At 42.8% G+C, this 9,400-nt stretch overlaps 1 pseudogene; it reads left to right on the top strand.

Annotated features, from left to right (window-relative positions):
• The first annotated feature begins 2,888 nt into the window (after positions 1–2,888).
• LOC147441942 (uncharacterized) lies at positions 2,889–8,964 on the top strand (annotated as a pseudogene).
• The last annotated feature ends 436 nt before the right edge of the window (positions 8,965–9,400 follow it).

Raw genomic sequence — 9,400 nt, 5'->3', positions numbered from 1 at the left:
CTCTCTCTCTCTCTCTCTCTCTCTCTCTCTCTCTCTCTCTCTCTCTCTCTCTCTCTCTCTCTCTGTCTCTCTCTCTGTCTCTCTGGTCACGAGCCCATCCTATTCTCTCTCATGCGCAGGCCCATGACCATTCTCTCTCTATCTCTTGTAGGTCGCATAAGAGAGAGGAAGATGGGGGAGGGGGGCTTGCAGATCTGGCGCATAATTATGTAGAAGACAAATGTTGATGAGAGAGACAGACGACAAAAGAAGCCGCAAGGTGTTCGCGGAGGAGGTAGGGAATAGAGAGCATGGTGAGATAGGGGTATGCACAGGCGGGGGAGGGGGAGGGGGAGGGATGCACAAAGCGGGGGAATCTTTCACAGTAATGATTTTTTTTAATAGTCTTCCAGTATGATTATGTAGGCTTTGAAGATGAATTGCTTCATTAATTATAGACATGATTTACTTTTTGTGCGGTAATTTAACTACAGGCTAAGCTCTCAAAATCCGATCTCAATTGTCGAAGAAGGAAGGGGCTGATGATGAAAGCATCGACACCTTCTCGTGACAGTCTTGTTCATTCTCGCCTTGAGGTTGGATGGTGTTGGGATCGCCCTAATGAGCTTTTGGTATGGTGGCTCTCTTGTGCGTCAGCGGTAGCCACGATGCCCTCTCTCTCTCTCTCTCTCTCTCTCTCTCTCTCTCTCTCTCTCTCTCTCTCTCTCTCTCTCTCTCTCTCTCTCTCTCTCTCTCTCTCTCTCTCTCTCTCTCTCTCTCTCTCTCTCTCTCTCTCTCTCTCTCTCTCTCTCTCTCTCTCTCTCTCTCGTACTTGGAGAGCTAGCGTATGAGCAGACCTAATAGAGATGGCGATAATTTATTTTGTGGTGGTTTTTTATCAGATTTTGTGTTGCACTCTTTGCAAGTGTTGAGACTGTGAGTATCTGAATATATGTTGGTCCATCACATCGGTCTTAGCAAGGAGTGGAGTCCTTTGTGGAGTTTGAAGTATGGTAAGCACAAAAATGTGCCCGTTGGTGTTACACAACCTACCTACATGTGTATTTTCAGAAACCTAACAGAGGAGTCATCTTCTTTGTGTGTGGACTATCTGGAGTGTTTGACTGTGGGGTCTTGCCTATGGGGCACCCTCTTTTTAGGGGGGCGTTTGTTCCTATTACTTCATGCATTTCCCTTCCTCATATTCTGAGTTAAGGGTTGGTGATCGTTATGGGGATGCGCATCATGTCATCATGTGCAAGATGGATCCTCGGGGAGCACGTAACTCCACGGGGGCATGGTCTTGATTGCTAAGATTATAAGGGCCTTAATAGAATTACAATTAAGCATCAGTATCGGCTGCCGTGGATAGATGGCCTCATAGATAGACTCTCGAGTGCAAGGTATTTATCAACCAAAATTGATCTGAGGTCAATACTACCACATTCTTGGGATGTCTTGAAGCTTGTGTCGTGTACTTGGTATGGGTATTACCAATTCTTTGTCCTACCTATTGGGTTTACAACCTCCACTTTCTAGAAGCAAATGATAAATGACTTGTTTCGTCCGTACCTAGGAAAGTGGATAGTGGTGCTTCTAGATTGCATTCTCAGATAAGCTACCTTGTTAGAGGAGCATTTTTGCAACATCTTGGTCTCTTTTGCATTTTGTGGTGAGAGGTGGTGTATTGAAAGTTACTGAGTACAAGTTTTTTTTTTGCTGCTGTTTGAATTTGCAACAAAGCATGTTTGCCTTTATTGTGTCTGTGTGTGTGTTTTATATGTGTGTCTCTCTCTCCCCTCCCTACAGTATAAAAAGATGAGTAAAGATTGAGAGGACCATTTTATGTTGTTGCTCCAGACAGGTATGGTCCTCCCTTCTTTCCTCCTCCTCCCTCTCTACCACCTCATCCCATCCTCCTACCTCTCTACCCCCTTCCTTCTCACCATCTCCTCCCCTCTTAGCTATCCTCTCTCTATCCCTCATCCTCTCCACCTCTCTCCTCTTCCCTCCTCCTGTATCCCTCCCACCAATTTTCTTTCTTCCTCTTGTTGTCCCTCATCTCTCCTACTAGTCCTCTATCTCCATCCCTGTCCTCTCCGTTGGCCATCCTCCCTCTCCCTCTCCTTTTCTCTCTACCTCTCTCCATCCCCATCCTCTCCATCGGCCATCCTCTCTCTCTCTCTCTCTCTCTCTCTCTCTCTCTCTCTCTCTCTCTCTCTCTCTCTCTCTCTCTCTCTCTCTCTCTCTCTCTCTCTCTCTCTCTCTCTCTCTATGTTGATGTAAGACTAAACAAAACCCACGTTACTTTGTTGAAGGTGTTGCAGTATTGGAGAAAACAAAATCTAGAGGACATTCAACCACATTCGGTTGTACAGGTCAGTCCTTTGAACAAATGCTGAAGCATTCTATTTTTTTGAGATTTATTATTCACATGCAATCTAGTATAGTTAATATACAGCTTACCATCTTCATAGCATTTGTGCATTGATGACAATTGATGTTTAGAATGTAGCTATCCATGATCTCTCTTTCTCTCTCTCTCTCTCTCTCTCTCTCTCTCTCTCTCTCTCTCTCTCTCTCTCTCTCTCTCTCCTTCCCTCCCCGCAAGGATTTCATCTGTGAATAATGAAACTTATGTGAATATCAAGAAGAACATCACAACCTGAGGGAAGTAATGTGTAATAGTATTGATATTTATAGATTTCATTTCAATTTCTTGCGGAAAACAGATGGCTACAAAAAATTTGTCTTTTAGCAAGAATGAGCACGTGGTGCTCTTAAGCAAGGGCAAGGAAGTTGGGAAAGGAATTATGATACAGTCTCTACCCCACGAAAATCTACATGGAAGAGAGTTGCCTAGAGGCATGTTGGGAGTAGCCATCCAATCGGCATGAGCTCCCGACCTCATGTTGCCACATGTTCCACCCATTGACGATAATGTGTGCACCTTAGGTGCAGCAGTGGGTACAGTTGTGGCGTGGCCGATAAGAGAATTGGTAATGAGACCTCTTAATTTTATTCAGTCTTACATGCTCTCTTTTGCAAGCAACATCGAACATTTTGTGTCTAGGCAAAAGGACAACTAATTGTATCCTCTGGAGGCAAAGGTTCAGTACATGTCGCACCAAGAGCCACTAGCATAGCATCGGGTGCTATGCCCAAACCAAGCGTTTCAAAGCCTCCTCCCAAGACTCTTGCTGCAGAGGTAAGCCACTGGAGTTTATTGCACTATTTACTCATGAAATTAATCGTTGTTTGCCAGTAACCTAAGCTAATTATTATTTGCCTATGGCCAAGTAGTCGACGGGTGTCAAGAAAAGAAGTGCAGATCAAGCAAGTGAAGTCGTTGAAAGCAAGCGGGTCACACGAGCACAGAAAGAAGAGGACCCTAGCTGGGAGCCCCCAAAGAAAAAGGGTAGAATTCCTGTGAAAAAGGAAGGTGCTAGCACAAAGAAAGAAGTCACCAAAGCGAAAGTAGTGCAGAAGCCAGTGAAAACCAATGCAGAGGGCACTACACAATCCAAGGTACCAGCACCATCAAAGGACCAGGTCCCTATTGCGAACTACTCAAGTGAAGAAGATGACGAAAGAGAGGATGCGGGGGATAAAGATCGCGGTCTTTTTACTATTATCGAGAAATCCACGCTAAAATGGGATTTGCTCGATGACACTTTGCATCGCCTTCAGGTTGGTAATTTCTAAAATGGTATGCTCATCTAACATTCCTAACACAAACTACAAGATTGAAATCTATTCAAGTACGGTTATACAGGATACTCGCAAAGTACCACTGCCACCAGTGCCATTGTGCCGCTTGTTACTACATCCAGCGGTACGGCCAGTGCAAGATCGTGTGCACAATCTAGCGTTGGAGTTCTCTAGAAATGGATATGTTCCACATCATGCCAGGTTCATGCTTTTAATAAGGACTCCAGATCTAGATGCAGTAGAAGTTAGTCATGCTATTCGGAAAACCTGGGATCCAATCTGGATGCAACTTAATGAGGATTTTGAGAAACAATTGCATAAATCCGCGTGGGGGACGTGAAAGGAAAAATGTTGTACACATGGGATGGGAATCACCGTCCTCGGGCATGGAATGCACAAATTGATACAGGTAGATTACTTTATACACTTTTGTTTCTGACTCAATATCAAGATGAGATGAATTTTGTGAAACTATGCAAGATAATTTTGCTTTGCAGTTCACAAAGAGGAGACTAAGTACCATTGCTATGTGGAAGCCTGCATGGTTAAGGTCACTAAAGAGAACGAGGGAGAAGTTCTCACTGTGGTGGCACGCTTGAATCAGTAAGCTTAGCTATAACATAATTAATACATCCTAGTCGAATCGATAAGCTTATCCATAGCATGAGTATTGCTTCCTAGTCAATTCGATAAGCTTAGCTATAGCATGATTATCGCTACCTAGTCTTTTAATGGTGTAAGTTTTGTTGCCACAACATTAATGACAAAGGCTACGTAAAAACTTCCTTCATAGATATACTATGTATGGTAAGAGCAATGGGCACAGCCAACATGGATACATTGCTCAATGGTTTGGAGGAAGATGTTCCAAGATGGTTGCAACGAGAATTAGATGCTGAAATGAATAAGCGTGGGGGATTGCGAAGACGCTGGTACAAGGTTCCTCTTATTGTGCTATCCCAACTTCTATATCCGGTAAGTTTCATTGTCCTTTAGGTTATTCTCACCATGATAATGTAGTGGATCAAACAAAGAATGAACTAATGTCACAATTCAGGCAAAGTATACAAAGGCTTTGCAATCTGTGAGTAATAAGCGAAATGAGCTCTCAACGGAGGAGTTCACTACCCATTACCGTAACGCATTCTATAAGGCTGACAAGAAAGCCCGAAAAAATACGCAAAGGGCATCCGCAATTGCGAATCCTAACTTAGGGGAAGAGTGGTGGAGGTAAGACAAATAGGGATTTCTTTCAAAGGGAGTTACTTTTACATTCACGTGCTGCTTAAAAAATTTTAACATTTGTTTCTACATTGCTTATGGACATAGACTGGAGTAGGAGACCAAAGTGGTCGACAGATGATCGAATATACAGTTTTGCATGCGCCGATCTACCAGTCGATCATCCTAGCAATGTGCTAAGGGCGTTGGTTAGCGATGATCCAACCACATTATATCCAAGCCTAAAATCAGCGCTAAGTAAGGTCATTTTGCGATAAATGTTTCAAAAAAAAAAAGAGTATAGTATTAAATAACGTAGTTGTGTAATAATGTAGACGACCACTCCGTATTCCGCACTTGGTTACGTCGAGAGACATGGTGGAATCGACTTGTGAACAAGGCTACGAGACAGTATGCTTTGCTGAAGAAATCGTGCCGTCTCCCTGAAAACGACACCCTAGTGACAACTATAAGGGAGTGGCAATCGAGGTATAGTGGCACATTGTATGAAGTGGAGTGCGAAAGGTGGACTCAAAGCTAACAAGCAGAAAGAGAAGGAGGGTACTAACATGGCCGCCAAACGGACATTTTACAGGTATGTAATCTTGTCCTAATTGATTCCTAAATCTTAAAAAATTTGAGTGGATGACATTAAGTATATTTTGGCAAACATATACCAGATGGGTGCGGAACATGGGTTGGACAGATAAAGTTCCAGTTACAAAAGAGTGGCTCAATGTGAAGCACACTGCATGCATGTATACGGAAGAACAACGTGCAGCATTGTGGCCCAAAAAAGTCTATGTTGAGTGTCCTCTTTTCATTGACTTTGCGAAGGACACATTCCCCCCCAACGAGGGGGAGCAGTTCAAGGAGGCAAAGACCGGTAGAGTTAAAAGATAGCAAGAAGAGGTAAAAGCATACAAAACCATAGTTAAACTATTTTCAAGTCATGTGAGGATTTAACTGCAACCCGTGAAATTAATTTTGCCAGGGTAAGAACCTACGTTCCCTAAAAGGAAAAGATGTTGTGACTAAGGAGACAGATAACAAAGAAGAGGAGGAAAAGGATCGTGAACCAAGGCGCAGCGACGGTGAATGTCCATCGGAGTTTGAGGATGATGAAGACAAAAGTGATGTGCCGCCTTCTCCAACTGCTAAACCTACAAGAGCCCCACAATCTACCCAGGCAAGTTTTCGCACACCCTTGTTGTTGCTTGAATGGAAAGGTTTAACTAATATTGCTCCTGTAATTTATATGCTCTCCACATGGGAGCAGCGTGAAGAAGGATAAAGGTCAAGTAATGGATAGAGATACTCCAATGCCTCTAAACAAGGTTAGTACATCAAGACCAAAAGCAGGTCAAGAGGGAGACACACAATCAATGGGAGAGAACCTATTAACACCGAGAAGCCTAGAGAACCAAGGCACATTAATCAAGTCACCTCATCTTCAAACCCATGTACCCATGGAATCTGCAGGTATACATGGGATCATTGAAGATCCTAATAGTTCCACAACACATCCAGAATCTGAACCATCCAAATACTCATCAATACCTCCCCAACAACAACAAAAATCATTGCCATAAGAAGCTCATAGTCATTTCCTAGAGCCTGAACAAGCTCCACTAGCATCTCATACCACTTTAGAGCCTCATGTTCTTCCTTCGCATGATGAGGCACATGAGCAGGCACAACGACAGTGCACAGAGATTGGAATTAATATAGGGCCTGCTCTTTTACACCACCAGGCGACCAAAGTGAAGGAATGCAGGATGCCATACGCTCTAAGGAAATGACAACAATTATCAATCTACCTCGTAAGTATGGAATGATTGATTGTGGTATGTGTTGTGCAGTAAGCAATGTATTTATTGTAGTGGGTGGATGCAGATGATGCGAATGGCACAATAACCGAAGTTTCAATAGGATCGTCTACTGTAGCAGAGACTGGTCACCGCGGAGAGCCTGCTCTTCTTGTTGGAGGTGAGCAAGTGTGTAGCAACAAAGAGAAGATATCTTTAAGTATTTAAAATACAGTCACTTACCTGTTTGTTATATCCAGATGTAATGGTGCAATGCAACACTCCACCTCACGATGAAGCGCAGAATTCAATGGCACATAGCTCTGGTATGCTAACAACCCGAGGTACTCCTGGTATTATTGTCTCACCTTACTAACTGGATATTCATTTCTTTAAAATCAAATTCTGCGGTTTTAGCTATTGATCCTATGGGAGCAGCTGACGAGACGGGCAAGGGAGATGTAGGTGCCCTACTCACAAAAATTTCTATAGTAGCTAGGCAAAGCTTTCGGGTGCCAGGCAAGACAACAAATGCAGGTTGCGATGCAATATTTTGTCATCTACCAACCAACACAAGCGTCGTCGGGATAACATTACCCAATATCCCCAAATGGAACCAATTCGAAATCAATCAAATCCAAAAGGTTTTTGGTATTGCCAGGGAGTATCTTGATGAGAAGGGAAATCTAGTGTTGATATGTCGTCGAGAACATGCATGGGCATTATCGAGCCTAGCAAATCCAAATGGGTACTATCTTGACCATACATCTATCGTCCTGTATGCTACTCCATTCAGCCTCCATGGTGGTGTTACGGTAGGTAAAACTACTTGCTTGCTTTGGAAAAATAGTGTGTGATAGAGTGTGTCCTCATTATGAGTCTTAAGGTCCGCAGATGCGTTGCTTGGAAATCGTTGTATTCCGCAAAATTGGTGCCTACAGATTGAATCGAAAGCCTGATTCGGACGTTATCTTTGATTACTACAATGCCAGTCATTGGCAACTCAAAACGGATGGTTGTCCTTAGCGAGGTATGCCGTGAGTTTTCAAAAAGTTCACCTCCATTGTATTTGCTTATCTAAATTTCCAGACATACATTGAGAATGATGATATCTCTTGAGGGGGCATGGAGAGAAGTCCAACTTTACACGAGAAACTACTCTCTTTCTATACAGAGGAGGGTAGTGTAGTATTACAAATGTATGCTGGTTGCGTCTTCTGGCACGTCCGGGGCTGCGAATGGGTCAGCATGTACTATTGCTAAATTGACAAGAGTCAATGGAATAATTGCAACATCTATGTATTGGTAAGTGTCTTTCTTCCTTGAGTAGTGTGAAAGACTGAATTATGTATCCCTCCAAATATGATGCTAAGTAAGATCCATTTGGTAATTGATCGTCGTGAAGGCACAGGCACACTTCCTTCTTGCCATGCGAAAAGGAAACTCATAGTGTTCGATGTTAATGGTGTCCTGTTGAAACAGTGGCGGTGGGAAAGTGCTCCTTCCCACGCTGCAAATATTCTAAATGTAGGGCGAATGGGTGTGTCATTGCGACCAGGGATATTGCTATTGCTGAGAGTGGTGTTTGAGCTATTCGATGTAGGGATTTGGAGCTCCATGCAAGAGCAAAATCTGACCCCCATTATCGATTTAATTAAGAGTACATACAAAGAGGCTGGGTATGGTGAGACATTTTTCGAGTTTTGTTTGCATCAAGGACACTGTGAAGAGAGGCACTGCAAAGGCAAGCATCCAAAATTCAATTTGGTGTTTGTGAAGAACTTTAGATCTGAATTGGTAGCCTCATACATCAAGGACCCTCTGGACATCATTCTAGTAGATGACAATCCTGAGAAGGCAATTGAAAACCCACCACATACGCTTGTCACAGTAAGGAGTTACGATGGAGCGAGCAACGACAATGTGCTCCTCATGAATTTACTCCCATATCTAGAAGGTCTTCATGTATATCCTGGGTTAGCAACGGATTATATCAAGAACACGCCTTTCAAACAGGGTACGCAATGTGTGTCATAGGATTCATTTAATAGGTGATTGGTTTCAAATACTGACTTCTACGACTTCTTAGTAAACTTTTAGTATTAATGTAGTTTTTGCTAAGAGCATTGTCCCTAACCAAAATTTTATTGTAGTTTCTGCAGTGCATGGTGGGGAAGTTGAGCACACAACGGAGGCAACACATGGTCTTGGAGGAGATGCAGTCATGGCACATCCTAAAATGTGATGAGGGAACCAAGAACATTGTGTACACAGCAATGTTTAGTTGCTATATTGTAACTCAACGTCATCAAATAAATAAAAATATTTGGGTCATTTTTTAGTCTCCTCTTGCTGTCTTCGTTTTAATCTATTTGGATTTAGATATGTACATGTGATGAGGGACCAAGATAATTGTGTACACAACAATGTTTAATTGTTAACGTCATCAAATAAATACAATTATTTGGGTCACTTATTACTATGCACTCTCTATCTTTGTTTTAATCTATTTGGTTTTAGATATGTACAGAAGACACACACACACACACACACACACACACACACACACACAGAGAGAGAGAGAGAGATGTTGAAGATGATGAAACAGGAAACAGAAGGAAGACAGCAACTCAGAGTAGGAAGAAGATGGAGAAGGAGAAGACACAGAGCTTGCGTACGAG

The sequence above is a fragment of the Adiantum capillus-veneris genome, chromosome 14 (genome assembly GCF_014529385.1).
Source record: "Adiantum capillus-veneris isolate H3 chromosome 14, ASM1452938v2, whole genome shotgun sequence".
NCBI lineage: Eukaryota > Viridiplantae > Streptophyta > Polypodiopsida > Polypodiales > Pteridaceae > Adiantum > Adiantum capillus-veneris.
Note: the sequence above shows the minus strand (reverse complement) of the source record. Positions and strands in the feature narration are given on the sequence as shown.